The sequence below is a fragment of the Mercenaria mercenaria genome, chromosome 1, assembly GCF_021730395.1.
Source record: "Mercenaria mercenaria strain notata chromosome 1, MADL_Memer_1, whole genome shotgun sequence".
NCBI classification, from domain to species: domain Eukaryota; kingdom Metazoa; phylum Mollusca; class Bivalvia; order Venerida; family Veneridae; genus Mercenaria; species Mercenaria mercenaria.
The window spans coordinates 52,310,186-52,329,961 of NC_069361.1; the positions used below are offsets into that span (position 1 = coordinate 52,310,186).

A 19,776-nucleotide genomic window follows, 5' to 3' on the forward strand; every position below is an offset into this window, starting at 1 on the left:
TCTAGAAGTTCTTATTTTCCGAAAAGCAATTCATAATTTAATCTCAACAGTCCTCTTCTACTCTATTTTTTTTGTAGAATATGGGAGTAATGTTTTAATTACATGTGCCAATAATTGTGTCTTTTCATCAATATATTCATTCTAATTACTGCGGGTATCCCAGAGACTTGCTTCACTTTCACGTAGAAAACTTGTAAAAACGAGGAGGAATATCCAACAGGGAAAGTCACGTTTTAAAAACGCAGCCTCCCCAAACGCAAACCCAGCACGCGGACGCGCACGCGCACTTTGTCAACACACATACACACACATGCACATGCACACGCACATGCACGCACACACACACCACACAAAGCAAACGCACAATGACAAGACAAACAAATAAAGGAACACAGTGGGGCACCGCCTTGGAACGGTCAGTGGCAAAACCACCACTGGGGAGCTAACCGGTTTATGGTGCACCTAACCTCACTCTTACCCCACCGGAAAGCTTGAGGCGTTTTGGAAGAATTATTGATTGGTGCCAATATTGAGACATTCATCTGTGTTCTTGGAGGTTTTCTCCTCAAGGAATGTACAAAATTAAATGACTGCTTTCAGACACTTATGCCTCTAACTGTTAATATTCTTGAAAGCTATTAGTTCACATTCATGTCGCGGCGGCAGTAAATATTCTTTATGCTTCAAAAACAGGTTTATAAGAGGCATCTGAAATAAACTTGATGGCGTAATGATTTTTATGTTTCGCTAAGTAACTGTGTTTTTTTGTAGATATACTAATGGAAACACATCTGGTGACGTTTTTCATATAAATGGCAATGTTTTAGTTTTGGATATATCAATCCTATAAAAGGTTAAGGTTAAAACTTAAACTGTTAACATCAACGATAAAATGAACAGTGCCATATTCAGCTTAGCGGCACATAAAAGTCAGCATACATCTCTTCAAGTGTTTTATTGACACCCACGATCGTGTAAAACACTTAGAATCGCTGCTTCTTGCATGTCAGACAGCAGGTTCCCGTGTTTTTTGCCGGTGCTGGAAAAACTCATCTTACAGCCGCTGTAATTTATGAATGAATGAATAAAATTTATACACAATTATATTAGAATAGAGCTTAAAAGAAAAGCGTTAGTTTTATTTCATTTTTTCCATTAACTGAAGAATTACGTTATGCAAGAAAAAGAATCCATCACTGTTTTGCGGTAATTCGGCACGGCCTCGGCACGGCCTCGGTACCGCCTAAACAGTTCCCATCGAACTAAATATATACATATGCCCTTTTAACAAGTGGAAGATTCTCAACTGAGTTAATCAAAAGTTGTTACAAAATTCTTTCCTATAACAAACTCTTAGCCATCTGGGATATTTTAGAGAAAATGATAACATAATTATATGGTTATCAAACGGATGCTTTATAACACTGAAAGAAATACTGTAAGAATAAACGCAATAATTCAAACATAGATCTCTTTTTACAATCGTGGGTGGTACAGTTTCATAATAACAGATCAGAACGCGTTTTATCACATTACGAATAGCGAGACATACTAAGAAGTACGAACGATGGGACGACAGACAAGTGGATGGAATGACGTCTCTCGTTCTTGGACCTTTTCAACTTAAATGGAGATAAGCATTATAACCGTGAGAGATTTAGTGTGCAGTATACTGTTTGAATATTTACCATGTTTTTCTTACTTTTAAACTAGCATTTCATAGAATTAAGTGAATGCTACGTAGAACCATTCCGAAGTTAGTCATAAAATGTTCTAAAAAATTGATCTTTATTTATCAACACAATATTTTAGAAACTGTGGCCAGTTTCATAGGCATAAACATCTTTAAGCCTTTTGAGATATTTCGATTTTTTTTATAGTTGAGTATTTAGATATGAATACCTGTCACATTGCAATAGTTTCTCTGCTTTTTTTTCGAAAATTTGTGTTTGTTTACACGGTCATGTATTAACAACAAATACGCGAAGCGTACCAATATGTACAATACCTAATCTACATAATTATTATGTTGATGATTGCCATCAGACACCATCAAACATCCACTTCCACAAAACATCGAAATGTCTTATCACCCGCGGAGTGCAACGCTTAAAAACAATTAACGAATTATTATACACTTTACCCATTACCTTGTGATTACTGTTTACAAGCTCGTGCACAATTGTTATACATTAAACGGAGATAACTGCATTTTTCGCGTAGTGCATGTGACGATATATATCAACCAAAAACTATCATCATTTCCATTGTCTAAAAACATCATCACTGATAAAATCCAAAGGGATAGTAAATGTAATTATACTGATATTTATTCGCTCTTTTTGCTTTGTCTACGTTTCGGCCTTATTGCCTTAATCAAACTCATAAATTGTCAGTGCAAGTACTACATCATAGTTTACTTGAGCCAAATTAACGTAATTGTACATGTACGGAGCATATTGCGCAATTACTTTAAACCATTACACATATTATCTATCGAAGTATATTGTTCTGTCAGCCAACAGAACACTGTCTTTATCAATTTGTTCCGCTGTGCATATCTGTCTTCGATACACTGGCAGTCTTGAATACTTAGAAATGGCGCCTAGAAACAGATACATTGAGATCACGACTCTTAAGAGTCGTCTTGCATTCTGTCACGTAGAGAATCAATGTGGGTTTTTGCTACAAAACAATGTGAATGTTTGAATGAAGGGTTTAAGTTAGCAGCTTTCTTTCAGACTGTAGTGCCTACTTTTATTGAAGATCGGTGGTGATACATAAAAACATAGTATATTAACCCTTAGCCTGCTGGCGGCAAGTGATTCTGCCTTTGCGACCAGTGCAGACCAAGATCAGCCTGCACATCCGTGCAGTCTGATCATGGTCTGCACTGTTCGCTATTCAGTCAGTAATTTTTCAGTGAACACCCCTTTGAATAATAAGTGGTATGGCCCAAATTGAATGATGGACTGGTCCATTTTAGATATTTAGCAGGGTAAGGGTTAAAGAGGAAATCTAAGTATCTAGCTTCAAATACGCAGTCTGTTTCACAATATTGCACATACAATTGGAAAACTGTGTATTTCAAGAAGGAAAGGTATTCTGAACGGAATAAATGTGTTCACTAGTAAAACGGATTCTGAGGTACTGTAAGTATGTTAGAAAATTAGTTTCATATCACCATAAAAGCAATGTAATTTATCTTTAATTACACAAGTGTTTTGATTGTCTTGAAGTTGAATTGTATTGTGTTGCAAAACGAACTTCATCATGATCATGGTACTCAAAATCATTATTGTGCGACTTCTAATACCTTATTTTGAGTATAATTAATAAAATTTGGCAGTAACATTTATTAAGTGCCTCATCATCATGTATCGTGCATTTATAGTTGGTACCATATATGTTAATGCATTTTTTTTTAAATTTCAGTGAATGTTTTAATTACACGACTTACGAAATAATAACTCACAATTATTGTTTTATTAGTTGTCATAAATGTCGTTTGGTGAATATGCGGTAAAATTATAATTCTTAATATTATATACACTTAAAATATGAATGACAGGTAATATATAATATTAATACAAGTTTTAAGGAAAATTGAAATGAAGCACGACTATTTATATTATCATCACCGTTATCCTTATCGGAGTAAATGTTTTAAGAACAGACTCTTCCTTTATTGTAATTGTCTGTTATAATAAAGGGGAAAACAAGAGTCCAGTGCTGCCGTACATTTTGCCTAACACAGAACTGTTTTGTTTTTTTATCTTAAAGCTTTTGAAAGTAAATATATTTAACAAAAAATTAAAGGTACTGTTTTATTCAACTTCTAAGTCTGTACTTCAAGTACAGATTCTGTAATAACTTTTCGAAAATATGACGGTGTTAGCAGTCTGTATTCAATTTTTAATGCTGTTTTATTGATGCATCTACATCAGATACGACAACAAAAAATTTACTTTTGAAACTGCTTTTTAACCTCTCACCCACAGTCGCTATACGAGCACACTAAGAATAATTTTGACTTCAATTATTTTTCATTCAGAAGAACAGTTTTATTATGTTTGAAGAAATATTTGTCAAGCTCCCAGTAAAGTAATATCAAATGTCATCCCATTAGATCGATAGCCACAATTCTGCCACCTTTGCCGACTAACATGTTATTAACACTAGCAATCAAGCCTGCTAGTGATAAAGCAATCAGCAATAAAATGTCGTAAAGATAATCTACTTTGAATTCTTGAAGTGACAAACATTGATTTTTTCTCAGGGTTATGATATTACGCAGCCAAGAATATCTCTATAAGATACGTTTTTATATACGAAATGAGAAATACATGGTGTAGTGTAGATAAGCGATAGGATACCCAACCCAATCACACTAGACTGACACTTAGCACTAACCCGTATAATCCCAAGCTCAGGTGATGTAGCTACTGGTTCAACTTTTAACGCCTTTGGCACATTGACGGTCTAGACAGAACCCACGATTTCCCTCAACACGGTTTAATGCGTGTACAATGTCCCTCAATCACGACTTGAATCGGATCCTCTCACACTATCACGCCTCTTAATTACATATCAGCTGATTGTTTGAATACTCCTTTTGTCTCAGTTAGAGTGTTTCTCTAGGAGCCAAATTTGAACGAAAACTGTCGTGCTCCACTAAATTTAGTGTTCGTATCTGTTTTTGTCTAACATGTTGTATTAAAGGGTATTAATGTCAAATGAAAAGATATACATTAAGGAGACACACTTCTTGCTGATTTGTATGATTACCCCTAGCCAGAAAACAATTCCAAATCTTGGGAAACGTATTTAAAATGCTCACATACAAAAGAAATACATATGGTAACACAACAAACTTAGTTAACTTAAACTTAAAAAAATTATATTCGACATTACTTACCATGTGTTTACAAATTTGATGTAAGATTTGTTTAGATAAATCGAAGAAGCAGGCAACGAGAATGTCACTACAGTTTTTATAGTTTTTTTGTTTTTTTTTTTTTTTTTTTTTGTAGCTGTTAGAACTGCTAGTATTTTCATTTCGCCTCTCATAAATGCATGCGCTTGAAACACATACTTGTTTCGTCAGTTATCTCTAGTTACTTCATAGATGTTTCGACGCATTAAGATCATTCCTGTCATTCAAAACAAGTCCAGTAGTGGTAAGAAAACATATAGATAGCTTGTCTCCGTTTCTAAAAGGTCAATCCCCGGTCACAAGAACGCTACGAGCTCCATACGAGTAGGTATTCGGTCGAATTTTGGCAAACTCTTACGGCGTCCGTACGGACATTGTTGACTCGTACGAACGTCGTGTGAATTTTTAACTCGTAGAGGACTCGGAAACTCGGTGTAAATGTTTCACCGAGGTCCCGAGTTCTCTATAAGCTCGTAGAGACTTTCGAAGTCTGGAGCAGCTCGCAAGAGCCCCGTACGGTAACAGCACGGGCCAAGGAAGAGCTCGTATGGGCATCGCACGATGTCCGGTTGGATTTGGAAAACTGCGAGGCGTGGCGATGCTCGTGCGACTATCGCAGGGGACTTACACGGTCAACGTAAGATGTCCGTACGATATTAAAGATACCGTACGGAGAACGTGCAATGTCCGCAAAGGGCTCTAAGGGAGTTACGATCGCCGTAAGGATTCAGTACGACTTCCTTCAAGGTGGTATAAAACCACGGCACCTACGGAGCACCGTACGAGGTACGACCGGGCTCCTTGCGAGCTTCACACGACTTGTCTGCGATGTCCGTACGGATATCCTACGATTGCATCCTCTAAAGGTCGTACGGGACCGTAGGTACTGTGACCAGACGCTGCGATTGTACAGAGATCGTTAGGATTCTAAATTTGGTGGACTTGTACGACTTTTTAAAGTCGTACGGACATCGTACGGTTTTGTGACTGAGGCATTAGCTAGTGCATATCATCGAAGCATTTACAGAACAGCTAACACTTTATTAGCAAAATATTATATATACCAATGTTAACAAAGTATTTACAAAATGTTACGCAAACTATCCGGATATTTCTGGAGTGTTTCTCTTATCATTTTAACGTGTTATAGTTTATAGAGCATCTGACTCTCTCTTAAACACACTGACATTGCTTTCTTTGTAGTAGATTTATTCTTGTTTGTTAAACAGAAGGAACTATAATTGTTCTGTATTTGACTGCTTCAAGATCTCGCCTTTTTTTTTGTATCGCGTAATAGGATTTCGGAAAAACGTGTTAAGATTTAAATTACAATTTGACAATAAAATTTGTAAAACGATCCTTTGGAGGAATAGAATGCATCCAAGCAGAATAATAGCAGACTCCGTTTGATTGTGTCTGTACATGAGAGGTTATGAAATGTGCAAAACTAACCACGCCCCCTAGCACCGGTTTAAGTGGAACTCTAACACATCTTTTGAATGGACTCTATGATCCTAATAACAACAAGCCATATATCACATGATATTTGATATGAGGTTTTTTCTATAAAGATTTTAAATAACATTGTCCCGGTAATATCGTGCATTTCGCTTGGAACTATATGTCACAATTATTTTTGAAATTTCACCATTGTGGATAGAAAGCTTAAAAACGAACCTGTAAACGATATTAGAAATGTTATAGAGAGCTTTTAATACGGTGGTATGCGTAAACCAACAAATGTTTAAATTTTAGTATAAATTTGCATCCGTTTTCCCTAAAAACTTTGTAACATTTTTGTTAAACAGGCTTCATGAAGACAACGCGATTCCTTTGATCAATCGAATGGCAAGTCTTATCGGGCTCTTTAAATTGCAATACAAAATATAGGAATTCTTGTCAGACACTATTGCAATTTAGAATGTCATTTAATCAGATCGATATCCGTATTTCACTCAGAACCATTGACAAAGCTGTTATTTATTAGTAATGAAGTCCGCTGGTGACAACACAATTTGCAATATGATGTCATTAAGATAATATACGATCATAAATTGACAGACATTAAATTATGTTAGGGAAGACAAATGTTTTCCTGTTGTATAAACAGGCAGTAAAGCCATATATATATCATCATAATTTAGATACATTTGATATTGATTTGAGAAACGAAATGAACTCTTTATAAGATAAAAAAAAAGGAAAACGTTGTGTTCCTTTGTCTTAAACGTCACTAAACAGCATGTTAATTTAATGTTTGATAAACTTTGAACCATTAACCGAGAACGTGCTAGCATGCACAAGTTGTATTGTAGCTAATATTGTTAAGGTATTCACGTCAATATTTTTAGGAGTCGAGTCCACTGTCTTTGCTAATATTAGCTCGTATGGAAACACTTAAATATTAAGTAATTGCAAAATTAGAAATTTGTTTCGCACTGTTCGCTTACTTAATTCAAAGCAATAGATAGGTCAAAAGTGCTACTTTTGATATAAATGATCACATGTTGCACGTACGTTGCGGATATTTCACCTCGCGAACTAATTCTAAATTAAAAAGTAGCGAACTTTTAGCCTCGCGAAAATATAAGGTTTTATGGAAGGGAAGTACAAATGCATAAACTTGTATAGCTAGTATATGCGTGTAATGGGCGTTGCTTCTTAGACAAACATGTACTGTAACATACAGTTAAACCTATCTATAAAGACCACCCTTGGGAGAGCCAAAATGTGATATTTATTGGGAGGTGGTCTTTATTCACAGGTTAAAATAGCCTGTTAATGTTAAAATGGAAAACAAAACATATGGTATTTAGAGCCAGGTGGTCTCATTTCAGAGGTGGTCTTTAACACAGGTTTGGCTGTATTTTTACTGGGGGAGAATTTAAACTAGCTAAATATTACAATTTTCTTCCTTTAAGATGTATGCAGCTCTTCCAAATGCAATTCATTGTCGTCAGATCTGTATCGTTCATCTAACCAAACCACTGTCAAAAGTTACATCCAGGCTAACTTATGTTATGTTTCATTTTAGGTTCTGCCTTCATATGGATATTTCGTGCATCTCTGTACAAATGAAGCAAGATGAAGACTAAAGACATCATGGAATAGCTGATAAGCTGTAAATCAACAAGGTAATAAGGAGTGAACATGTTTTCCCTAGTTAACTGTTCACAAAATAGCAAAGATGTTCCTTGTTTGCCTTAGATATATGTAGGCGATTTCTATTATAATAATGAAATGAATAAATGAACAAGATTTTCAACTGTAATTACTGTAAAATATGGACCATTTTATCTTCGAAACAAAATGCGTTAAAGACTCTACTGTGAAGAAAAAAAACCTTGCCCCATCCCGTAAAATGCTAATGCTGGTAGGGTTTTAAAATCTCTGAATAGTAAGACATTGAGAAAGACAAAAACTAAGTTATGTTTTTAGCATACTATCAGCCAATAATTTGTTCTCTGTTAACATTGAAAACTCTGGCATTCTTTCCTGTATGATGCCTATCAAGCTTTTACAGAAAAATGCTACATTATCATCACTTTTGTTTTTATCATGGCATATGCGATAAGACAAACTTTTACGTTCAGCATGAAGTAAGAAATTTGCAAGATGTACAGAAAATCCCATACTAAATATTCGCATTTAGGAAACAAACCAGAGTATTTTTTCGGCAATGTAGTAACTAGTAAATTACAAGTCATATACTTATTCCCGTATCCTTCATAGCGTTATCGCATAGTATTGCCGTGCTGTCTAACCTGTGTTGCCGTGCTATCGCGACGTATTGGCATAATATATCGTACTGGCATCATATTGCCGTGGTGTCGCAGACGACAGCACGACGGTAATATCGCGCAATAGCGTATTGTCTTGTCGTCGAGGTTGGCAGTCCGAGAGTACTATATTAATGTCGTCTTATTGCGTTCCGTTTGTTTCTTTTTGCCCGTTAGTTGAACATGCATCTCTTTCCCTTATCCACTGAATCTAAAGTTCATAATGCGTCCTAGATTAGTATGTCTGATTGTGTGTTCTATGGATATTTCTTTGTTTTGGATTTTATGTTACATAATTGCACCCCAGGAGACATGGCAACTTTCTAGCTTTAAATTATAAAACTCAGAGGTCGGTCTTGGTACAAATCAGATTTGAATGGTACCTTGATAAATCCAATCATGTTGATTCTTCTCACATCTTCAAAATTTGAATAAAGCAAGACCCGAACAAATAGAACTGAGGGAATATAAAATGGTTTAAATCTAGCAAACATAACGCATCGGCCAAGAAGCATAAAACATTTTAAACATATTTCGTTGCTCAGAAATGGGGTGCGTAGACAACTCCGTGTAATTATAAACATGTTAAGCTGTATAACTTTAACAGTCACCGTTGGATGTGCAATAAGAAGGTACGAAATTTAATGTAAATTAGGAATCAGAGCTTTGATCTTGAAAGAAAGTTTATGTGCGTAAAATACTTTTCATCCTTTGTTTCATGAAGCAAATTAATAGTGGTTTATCTAATTGTATTTAAACACATAACATTTGTTTTCAGCTCTTAAGACAAAAAAATATCTAAAGTGTGCGTTTCTCCCGGACATATCACTTACAGCTGATGAAAACTTATAGCTGGAAGTGTTTCCGTAGAATTATTGATTGGTAACAATAAAGAGAAATTAATTTGCAGTTGTTTAGGATGTTCGCCTCGAGAAATCTACAAAATGAAATGGTTCTTTTTCAAACACTTCAACATCGTTTGACAGTTAATAGTTCTTTGAAGTGTCTCATCCACATTTAAAGGGGTCTCTCAGAACTCATTCTATTTCAAAATTAATGAAATACTAAATTAATATTTTGCAAAATATCTCTGGAAAGTGTAACGAGTGTATTTCAAAGGGAGTCTCTAATCACAAAAAAAAGTAAAATAATATACAGGTTTATGGTATGCTAAAAGTATGTGAAAATGCTAAGGTAGGTCCTGAAAATCAGTAAAAATATAGAAAATATTTTTCATTGCTGTGAAATAATACACTTAAAATATGCATTTTATTTCTCAAGCATTTCTTAGTATTTCATTTAATTACATGACATTATAAATAATGAATTTTTTACTATTTGAAATACAGTACAAACAACAAAATGTAAACGTCAGTTCTTGTGTAATACGAAAATTGAGAAAAGTTCAGCACTGAAAGAGACGAAAATTAGGTTGAAAGAATTTTGGCATACTATCTAACAAATGGCTTTTCTATGCTAACATTTACAAATGTTATAACATTATTGCAAAAATTCCAGTATGATGTTTAGCCGAAATTAATCATTACCATCACTAATAACAGTCAAGTCTTATGAGTTTTTATCGTGTACTTGTAAAAAGAAACTTCCACAGCATGTATTCAAAAATTCCTGTCACATCAAACAAATTGTTAAGATACATGCTCAAAAAAAGCATCCATTCATCACTGCAGTACCTGTACAAAGCACATATTATGTATATTCTGTAGGTTTTGTTTTAACTCTTAAAATCAAGATTTTCGCCTTCAGAACTGCGTTTCTCCCGTTTTTAGCTCACCTGAGCCAAAGGCTCAAGGTGAGCTTTTGTGACCGCTTGGTATCCGTCGTCCGTCGTGCGTCTGGCAGTACTTTCTTGTCTGCAAGATAGTGGTATAATATGAGCCGTGCCATGGGAAAACCAACATAGTGGGTTTGCGACCAGCATGGATCCAGACCAGCCTGCGCATCCGCGCAGTCTGGTCAGGCTCCATGCTGTTCGCTTTTAAAGCCTATTGGAATTGGAGAAACTGTTAGCGAACAGCATGGATCCTGACCAGACTGCGCGGATGCGCAGGCTGGTCTGGATCCATGCTGGTCGCAAACCCACTATGTTGGTTTTCCCATGGCATGGCTCATATTATTTGATTTTAACCAAACTTGCACACAACTTGTATCACTATCAGATCTTGGTTCCATTCTTGAACCAGCCATATCCAACCATGGGTTTAAGACTTACAGCCCCTGAAAGGGCAAAATTGGTTATTTTGGTATTGTCTGCACGATAGTGGTTTCATTTATGATTTGATTTTAACCAAAATTGCAAACAACTTGTATCATTATAAGATCTTGGTTTTATTGTTAAACCAGCCGTATTCAGTTATGGATTCTAGAGTTACGGCCCCTGAAAGGGCCATAAATTGGCTATTTTGGTCTTGTCTGCACAATAGCAGTTTCATTTAAGATTGTATTTTAACCAAACTTAAACGCAAATTGTATCACTATAAGATCTCGGTTCCTTTGTTGAACCAGCCATATTCCACTATGGGTTCTAGAGCTTATGGCCCCAGAAAGGGTAAAAATGGCTATTTTGGTGATCTCCATATTCAAAGACAACATAGCTTTCTATAGAATGTAAATGTATGAACATCATACACATATTGATGACATGTAGGCAATATTACTCAGGTGAGCGACCCTCTTGTTTACATATCTTGCAAAATGTGAATTTTCTGGTCCTTTGGGATCGTGGAGTATATTCAATTTTACTATAACAGAATTTCACTTAAGCCGGTGCTAGGGGGCATGAGGGGTATTGCACATTACACTACCTCTGATGAACAGACTCAATCAAACCGAGTCTGCGATTTTTTACTTGGTTGCGTTCTATACTTCCAGAGGATCTTCTTACAGATTTTATTTATAAGTGGATGAACACTTGTCAAGCGTGTAAGCTAGGATCGTTTTACGTAGGGTTATTGATTGTTGCCAGTATTTAGACATTCTTTCATGACCCTGGAGGTGTTCATCTCGAGGCATCTACGAAATTAGATGGTTCTGTTTTCAGACAACCTTTAGTCTCATCCCACACTGGGAGTTGGAGTGTGTTTGTTTGCGTGTGTGTGTGTGCGTGTGTTGGGGGATGGGTTCTAAGTCTTATAATATTTTCAAACTGATGATTTTATAAAAAGGGATTTGACAAAATAATCCCTGTTTGGGGGTAGTATACGCCATTTTGGGTGTCCTTATTTTGACTAAATAACGGAGGACTATTTAGGAAATGGTCGAATTTGTAAATAAGTGCTAAGGTTATGACATGGATTAATCCATGCATTGACAAACAAACGAATAAAATACGTAAGCTATTATTTCAATTTTATTCCATGTGCATTATATAAACATGGATTAATCCATCTGCAAATATAACATCCATTGCTGATAATGCCTTTACAATAAAACTCCAATATTTATCGTAGATCTTCAGGTAACAGTGCATGGATTAATCCATCATTCAGTCCCAGTCATTTCCAAATAATTTCTACAAAATATAGAAACCAATACAATCTTAAACATGGATTAATCCATCATACAATCAGCAAAACTCTAATAAGCAACGCAATCGACTGAAATCAAGAATTGTTCCAACTTTATCTCATTTTAGTTTGTTCAAATACATGATCAGTCCACTTCAAGTGTAATATAAAGATGGATTAATCTATCCTTTCATCTGGATTGTTATTACAATGCCATTACTGACTGTGAAATGCACAATGTAGGTCTATCTAAAATGTAAAACCAAAAACATGGATTAATCCATGCATTGACTTTATAAGAATCAATACTTCTACGAACAGTGCCAGCATTAATTATAGAAAAAGATGATTAATCCATCCATATTTTATTTTTGTGGAAAAATATTGTTCCAACTCTATCTCATTTTAGTTTGAACAAATACATGATCAATCCACTTCATGTGTAATATAAAACATGGATTAATCCATCCTTTCATCTTGGACTGTTATTACAATGTCATTGTGAAATACACACTGTCGGTTAATCTAAAATGTAAAATAATAACATGGATTAATCCATGCATTCAGTCTTTAAGGAAACCAATATTTCTACTTAACAGGGCTAACATTAATTGTAAAAAAGATGGATTAATCCATCCCCATTTTATTTGGTGAAAAAAATATTGTTCCGACTCTATCTCATTTTAGTTTGAACAAATATATTATCAGTCCACTTCATGTTTAATATAATACATGGATTAATCCATCCTTTCATTTGGACTGTTTACTGACTGTGAAATACGTAATGTCGGTTTATCTAAAATGTTAAACCAAAAACATGGATTAATCCATGCGTTCATTTTATTATGTGAAAATCAATACTTCTACTAAGCAGTGCTAACATTGATTATAGAAAATGATGGATTAATCCATCTCTATTTTGTGTAGTGGAAAGATTTGTAAGACGTCTAAAATGTTAAACAAAGGCATATATCAATCTGTCTATTTCAACTTGTAAAAACAATGCTAATATTGTCAGAAAAGATGGATTAATCCTTCCATTTTATGTTTGTGGAACGTCTCACAAGTAAAATCAAACACAAAGATTAATTCATCTTTTTTCTATCATGTCTCCATAATTGCTACACACATTGTTGATATCGATAGAAAAAGATGGATTAATCCATCCAGTTGCATGTATTGAAAAACACATAAGCAACCGTATGAAACGTTTCGAATTTATGTAAAATCATAAAAGACCTGGATTAATCCATCTTTTCTACTTCCAAGTTACCAAACCTTTTTTTAAATTCAGTGTATTAATATAGAAATTATGAATTAATCCATCTCTTATTTTTATATTGAATTCTAATGTACTTTTCTTGTTGAAACACTTTACGCTACAATGACGTCATGTTAAGTGCGGTAACTTCGATGTTTAGGTTGCGACCAAGAAAAAGCGCTACTATATTGTATCTGCTGTTTTAGATTAAGGGCATATTAGAATCAAAATAATTTATAACAAAACCTGTTTTAACACTTTTATACATTCGGGCGATAATACGTCGTGAAAAAATCATTACGCCTGACGTATAAACGCCATCCTGCATGAATAGTGTTAAACACTATTTTGTACAGTTATTTCTTAAATAAAGGCACATTCTCGGATCACATTAACTATATAAAATCAAAGACACGGATTAATCCATGTTTTCCCAGTTTTTACACTCAATGTTGATATTAATTGAAAAACAAAGAAAAAAGATTTATCAGTCTGCATTTGATTTACTTATAGTATAAAAACATTGGCTTACCATATCAAAATAAAAAAGAAAAAAATCAAAGACATTGATTAATCAAAGATGGATTAATCTATCTGCAGTTCTTTTAGTGCAAAAAAAAACAAAACAACAACATTTGCTGATCTTACCAAACAAAAATAAAAAAAGACATGGATTTAATGCGATTCTTTCACTGGTTGTTGGTGCAGATGGAATTTCCGGCCGAGGCTCTGCCGAGTTACCGCGTAAATATATACTCGAGGGCCGGATATCTGCACCTAAAACCAGTGATATAATCTCTTTCTTGCAGATATCATATTTAGAAATAATAAGAATAATAATAAAAGCTATCGAACGGCTTTCTTTTTAGAACTATTTCTTATAGCAGCGTATTTAAATAATATTTTCGGGAAACCAACGTCCATAATATAATATAAATTACTACATAGATCTTCTACTATTAAAAGGTAATGGTAAAGTTCTTGTTTATTAAAAGGGCCAGCCAATTTGGCTTATGGGACACCTATATTGTGCGTACAATTGCCTCCAAAATCCTACTACTATGCCAGGCGCCAGGCAGAAAAAATGTCGGTAACCATTTAACTAGCTTGCGGCTCACGAAACGGCCTTTTCGGAACGAGTCCATTACAAACATTCTACGACGAACGCTCCCATGGGGCTCGAACTTAGGCCTCCCTATCCGATGCGGACGCCTTAACCACTGGGCACGGTAACGATATATATATATAGTTCGTAGAACGTCATTACAGCACGAGAGTCACCAGGGTGTAAGATGGATTTTTCCAGCAGCGGTAAAGAATACCGAAATTCCCCGTCTGTAAGTAATCTCCAAACTTTCTTCATTGTACATTCAGTTCAATGATTTCCAAATAATTTCAACAATATTAAAACCAAAGATCTTAAGCATGCATTTCAAATTTGCCTTAATTACGTGTGTATAAATATTTATTTCAACGGTCCGGCGTTAAAGACCTAGTGGGCCAAGTGATTTCTGTCTTCATTGGTACAGTTGGGGGCTGATGACTGTTCTAATAAACTAGGGTCAAGTCAGTCTACCTTACAAATGTATTGTATCAATTAGTAAGAAGGGGAAACTGAATTTTGTTTTAAAAACACGTAATACATATTTGTGCATTTTTTGTGAAAAAAAAATATTTGTTGATTAAACATCATAATAAAATAATAAGAAACCTATTTAGGAATACGTTACAAATTTCATTAATGGTTTTTACGGAAAAATCAAGTTTTTATTTTTTCGAGTTCTGTTTGGAGATGTGCACTAATTCAAATCTTATAAAAAATGTAACATTTACTCATCTAAAAATTTTGTTTAAATGCTTGCAGAATATTGTGAGTTCATTTGTCTCAGACTTGAAAACCGTAGATTTTCAACAAAAACAACAACAACAACAACAACAACAATAATAATAATAATAAAAATCAACAGAACAGAACAGAACAGAACAGAACATATATTTTATTTATGACTTGTTGTACATGCATTGTCATTAGATAAGAAAATATAATACACATATATAGTCACGAATTTCTAATAAAACAACGACGAAATTTTTGACATAGGTATCGTTCTGATAAATCATTTTATGATAAATATTGGTAACAGCTAATTCAGGGATAACTTATCACAAAAGCTCAAACCTGCCTATTTCATATCGACTATTATGAGGATGAATATTATACAATTTTTCTTTTCTTATTGTTAATGCTTCCTTAATATATCTGGTAAGAATGGTCTTATTTGCTATTTAAGCAATTCTATAAATTTAACTTGACGGCCGGTTGAAGAAGTACTTTTTGATATATTGTTTTCTTATTTGTGAGTAACAAGGGCAAATCAATATGAAATGGTATTCGTCCTCGATATCACGTAAATTACAACAGTCACAGTAACGTTCATTTCTTGGTGTTCTGTTTCTACCATATCTACCTGTATGTATTTTAAGAGAATGGGCAGACAGTCTAATTCGTGATACAAAACTTCTTAAATTTTTTGGTAGTATGTCAAGGTAACTTTCATAAGAGAAATCATTTTTACATCGTGCATATAGTTCTAAAACGGTATTATTTTGTATTGAATCAACATTGATCGAAGGAAAATCAATTTCTTTCAACTCTACTACACACGTCTTCACGGTCTAGCTGGGACCCCTTCCGTGCTAATTGCCCTTTAATCAACTACTGTTACATAATCGCTGATAAGCAACAGATAAGATGGGAGTTGTTAATTAGATTGGGGGGACACATATATAGTAGTGGATCTAGGCCTCTACAATGCAGTAGCTGGATTAATGCTTAAACATGCGCATAATACCACTTTTATGAATTTTGTACATGTATATAAATGTAATGGATAAATAAGTACCCGCCGGTTATAAAGTTCATCCTCATAAATCGCTGATTAAACGACTACTGTTTCAGTTAGACTGGATTTTTTTTGACTATTTATGTATTGGTGGTAACTTGATTGATATTGGTTTATTTATCAACTAGAAGTAGTACCATATATAGTTTACGTGACTATTAAAATGTTATATGTGTGTATACTATGTATACGTTACAACGATGCACGTATGTACAAGTTGAAATAAATTATATGTTCTGTTCTGTTCTGTTCTGTTCCTCTACAAATTCCCCCATGCTGTATTGGTCAAGATGGTAGATTTTTTTTTTTTTTTTTTTTTTTTTTTTTTTTTTGCCGAGGCAATCCGGATTCGACTCCCGGCTAAACTGCATATTCTAATGTTGATTAAATGGCCAGGTTTATTTAAAGAAAAAAAATACCGATCATTTAGCAAATCTGGAGCCAGACCTCAATATTGATAGAAAAAGATGGATTTGCATAGTTAAAACACATTTCGTGGACTATTTCAAATGGAAGCTAAAGACATGGAATAATTCAGTCTTTCTTTTTGCGCACATTTCCAAAATTAAAATAAAAAAAACCACATTCACGGACCATCACAAATTCAAAATCAATGATTTCGTGTCACCCATCCTTTCTTGCACTTTTCAAAAAATTCTGCATTCAATTTTGATATTCATTGATAGATTTTTCATTACAAGCAATTAAGAAGGATTTATAATTTATCATTTTCTTTACATTCACAGATCCTTACATACGAGAGAGCGCTATACAGATGGAAAATAATTTTTAATCAATCCCAATCGCAGACATGTTGTAAAAATATATCCTTCGGTCATTTCAAAGGCCAAACGTTTTACATTCTTTCAAACTTGTAGAAGTTAAATGAACGCTGATATTGACGGAAATAGATGTATAATACAAATATTTCAAAGACATGAATAAATCCATCATTTCTTCTTGCGCGTGTCCGAACTTTTTTGCCACTTAATGTTAATATCCGATTTAATCCATCCCTATTGTTAAAATCAAATGCATGTATTAATCCATTCTGTTGTCTGCACTTTTACAACACTCTTGCATACAATGCAAAATAATTATGATAATATGTCAACATCCAAAGATTCGAACAAACACGTTGTCCTTCATTCAGTTGATAAAATATCGTCTGCTACCATCTTGATGATATAGTATTTTGATTATTAGGTAACAGCAGTCATTCAGCATTTACTTATAAAATCATAAAGTGAAATTTGTGTTCATATCCTTTGATGTTTTTCGTTTCCAAGTAATTCCGCAGATGTTTTATGTTGCAAGATTATTTTGTTTCCGTGGTACTGATATTGTTCATGATCATTAACATGTTAACATACTTTTAATCAAATGTTACATAGGCATTAAACTGATTAATCCGTCTCAACAGTTTCAACATTAATTTACATTAAAATCATACACATTAATTATAAAAGGCAAAGTACCCTGCGCCGCTAATTGAATCGTCCAATCAGCGGGAACACGCATTGTGTGTTTATCTAGCCCGCGGCGATAACATCCTGTTGAAGTGACCGCACTCGAGAATATACTCTGTCATTAATTCTTCAGTGGAAGACTTGGACAATAGGGTAAGTACATATTTGATTTATAATTATCTTTTAATTTTAATTAACTGAATTAGAAAAAATATGAATAGTGCGTTTAATTCTTTTTTTAAGAACACATCATTAAACATATTTTTGTGCATCCGAAACACGAGTTTCTTCGTATTTCAATGAAAATGTAGATCTTACGAATTGCTGTATAACGAAATAAAAGTGAATGAAGAACATTTCAACTGACTAAATTTTGAAATATCGATATGAAAAATTCAGAATATAGCCGGAAACAATTCATTCATTCATTCATTCATTCCATCAATCAATCAAAATTCATTTAAATATCATTTCATTAGTAATCGACATCAAACATTGATGTTACAAGGGATTGATATCAAACATTGATGTTACAAGGGATTGAAATAAAGTCGAAGAAAAAAATTTATCATGTAAAAATGTTTCATGAATGCCATTGGAATTAAACGAGAAAAAAAAGTTGCAAGGAAGAAAAAAGCAACTACAGTACCGATAAAAAATTTCATTTCGTATAAGCAAATTTCTTTACGAATGAATTGGGCGACACAGACATTAATTAATTCATTCGTTCAAAACTGCAATCTCAAAAAATGCAATAATGAAGTTTAATATATTTATGATATTTCATCTTAAGAAATTGGGTAATCTAAGCGTCATATTTACTGTCAAAATTACGCTATTCATGACTTAAGTGTAAGCAGTTTTGATGTATACGTAATATTGTTTCGAAGTATTATATCAAAAATTATATCTGTCACTACGAAATAAATTAACACACCAACTCCTTTGTTTACTAGGGTCTATATATTTCGGAAAGACCTGCATGAACAATATATATCTCGCGGGAAGGCCTGTATGTGCACGTAAACCGCTATTCTATTACACTAGCCAGAACCTGTTCACGTGCACTTAGAGACATGCGCACGTGCATCACAAATTATTCTGAAAAACAGTGGGTCATCTGTTAGTAAATTATTCGAGTAGGTCTGTAATTCAGATCTTGTAAAGAAACACAACAACAAAAACTCAAAACTAGAATCATTCCTTTCATTTTAACTACCACTGATTAGGCATGTATACAATATACATAGTTATTTCGAATGATTGGCAACTCAGTACAGAATAATGTATATTAATTGGTTCAGGATGAAATACTGAAGCTGAATGTTACACTGCATCATATCTTAAATTTCATTTAGGATAATCTATGAGATTTGGATACTTTTAGATTTTATTAAGTACTAGTGCGCCTTCCAATTTGCAGCTTTATCTTCTTTACAACATTTATTCATCAGTTGGCTGTTCTGCAGTGTATTTTTCTTTCAAAATTACATAATCCAAAAGAGCGCACTTGTGATACACAGTAAAAGTGCATTATATACAGGGACGAATCCAAGATTAGGGCGGATTTTCTAGGGGACCGTGATCCATGAATATGCTCCCTCGGACAATTGTTTTTGATGTGTAATTGAAATAGTGCAATCTCATTTTTAATCTGGGCGTGACTATTTGAGGCATAAAGCAATATGAGCTGCGCCATGAGAAAACAATATTTTTACTTTGCGACCAGCATAGATCCAGACCAGTCTGTGCATCCTCGCAGTCTGGTCAGGATCCATGCTGTTCGCTAACGGTTTCTCTAATTGCAATATGCTTTGAAAGCGAACAAAGTGGATCCTGACAGAATGCGTGGATGCGCAAGCTGGTCTGGATCCATACTGGTCGCAAAGCCACCATGTTGG

At 34.3% G+C, this 19,776-nt stretch overlaps 1 protein-coding gene across 9 annotated transcripts in view; it reads left to right on the forward strand.

The window, feature by feature from the left end:
• Positions 1 to 19,776, forward strand: part of LOC123537826 (protein phosphatase 1 regulatory subunit 12A-like) — a 111,088-nt gene that overhangs the window by 70,316 nt on the left and 20,996 nt on the right. For 4 of the 9 annotated variants that reach the window (XM_053547683.1, XM_053547670.1, XM_053547661.1 and 1 more), the window contains exon 2: positions 7,971 to 8,070. The exons of 3 other annotated variants lie outside the window; for them this stretch is intronic. The gene's annotated coding sequence lies outside the window, so the exon portion shown is untranslated. Of the gene's footprint in view, positions 1 to 2,778; positions 3,153 to 7,970; positions 8,071 to 19,776 lie in introns of those variants that run through there. 2 more of the 9 variants (XM_053547678.1, XM_053547664.1) reach the window with 2 other exon arrangements.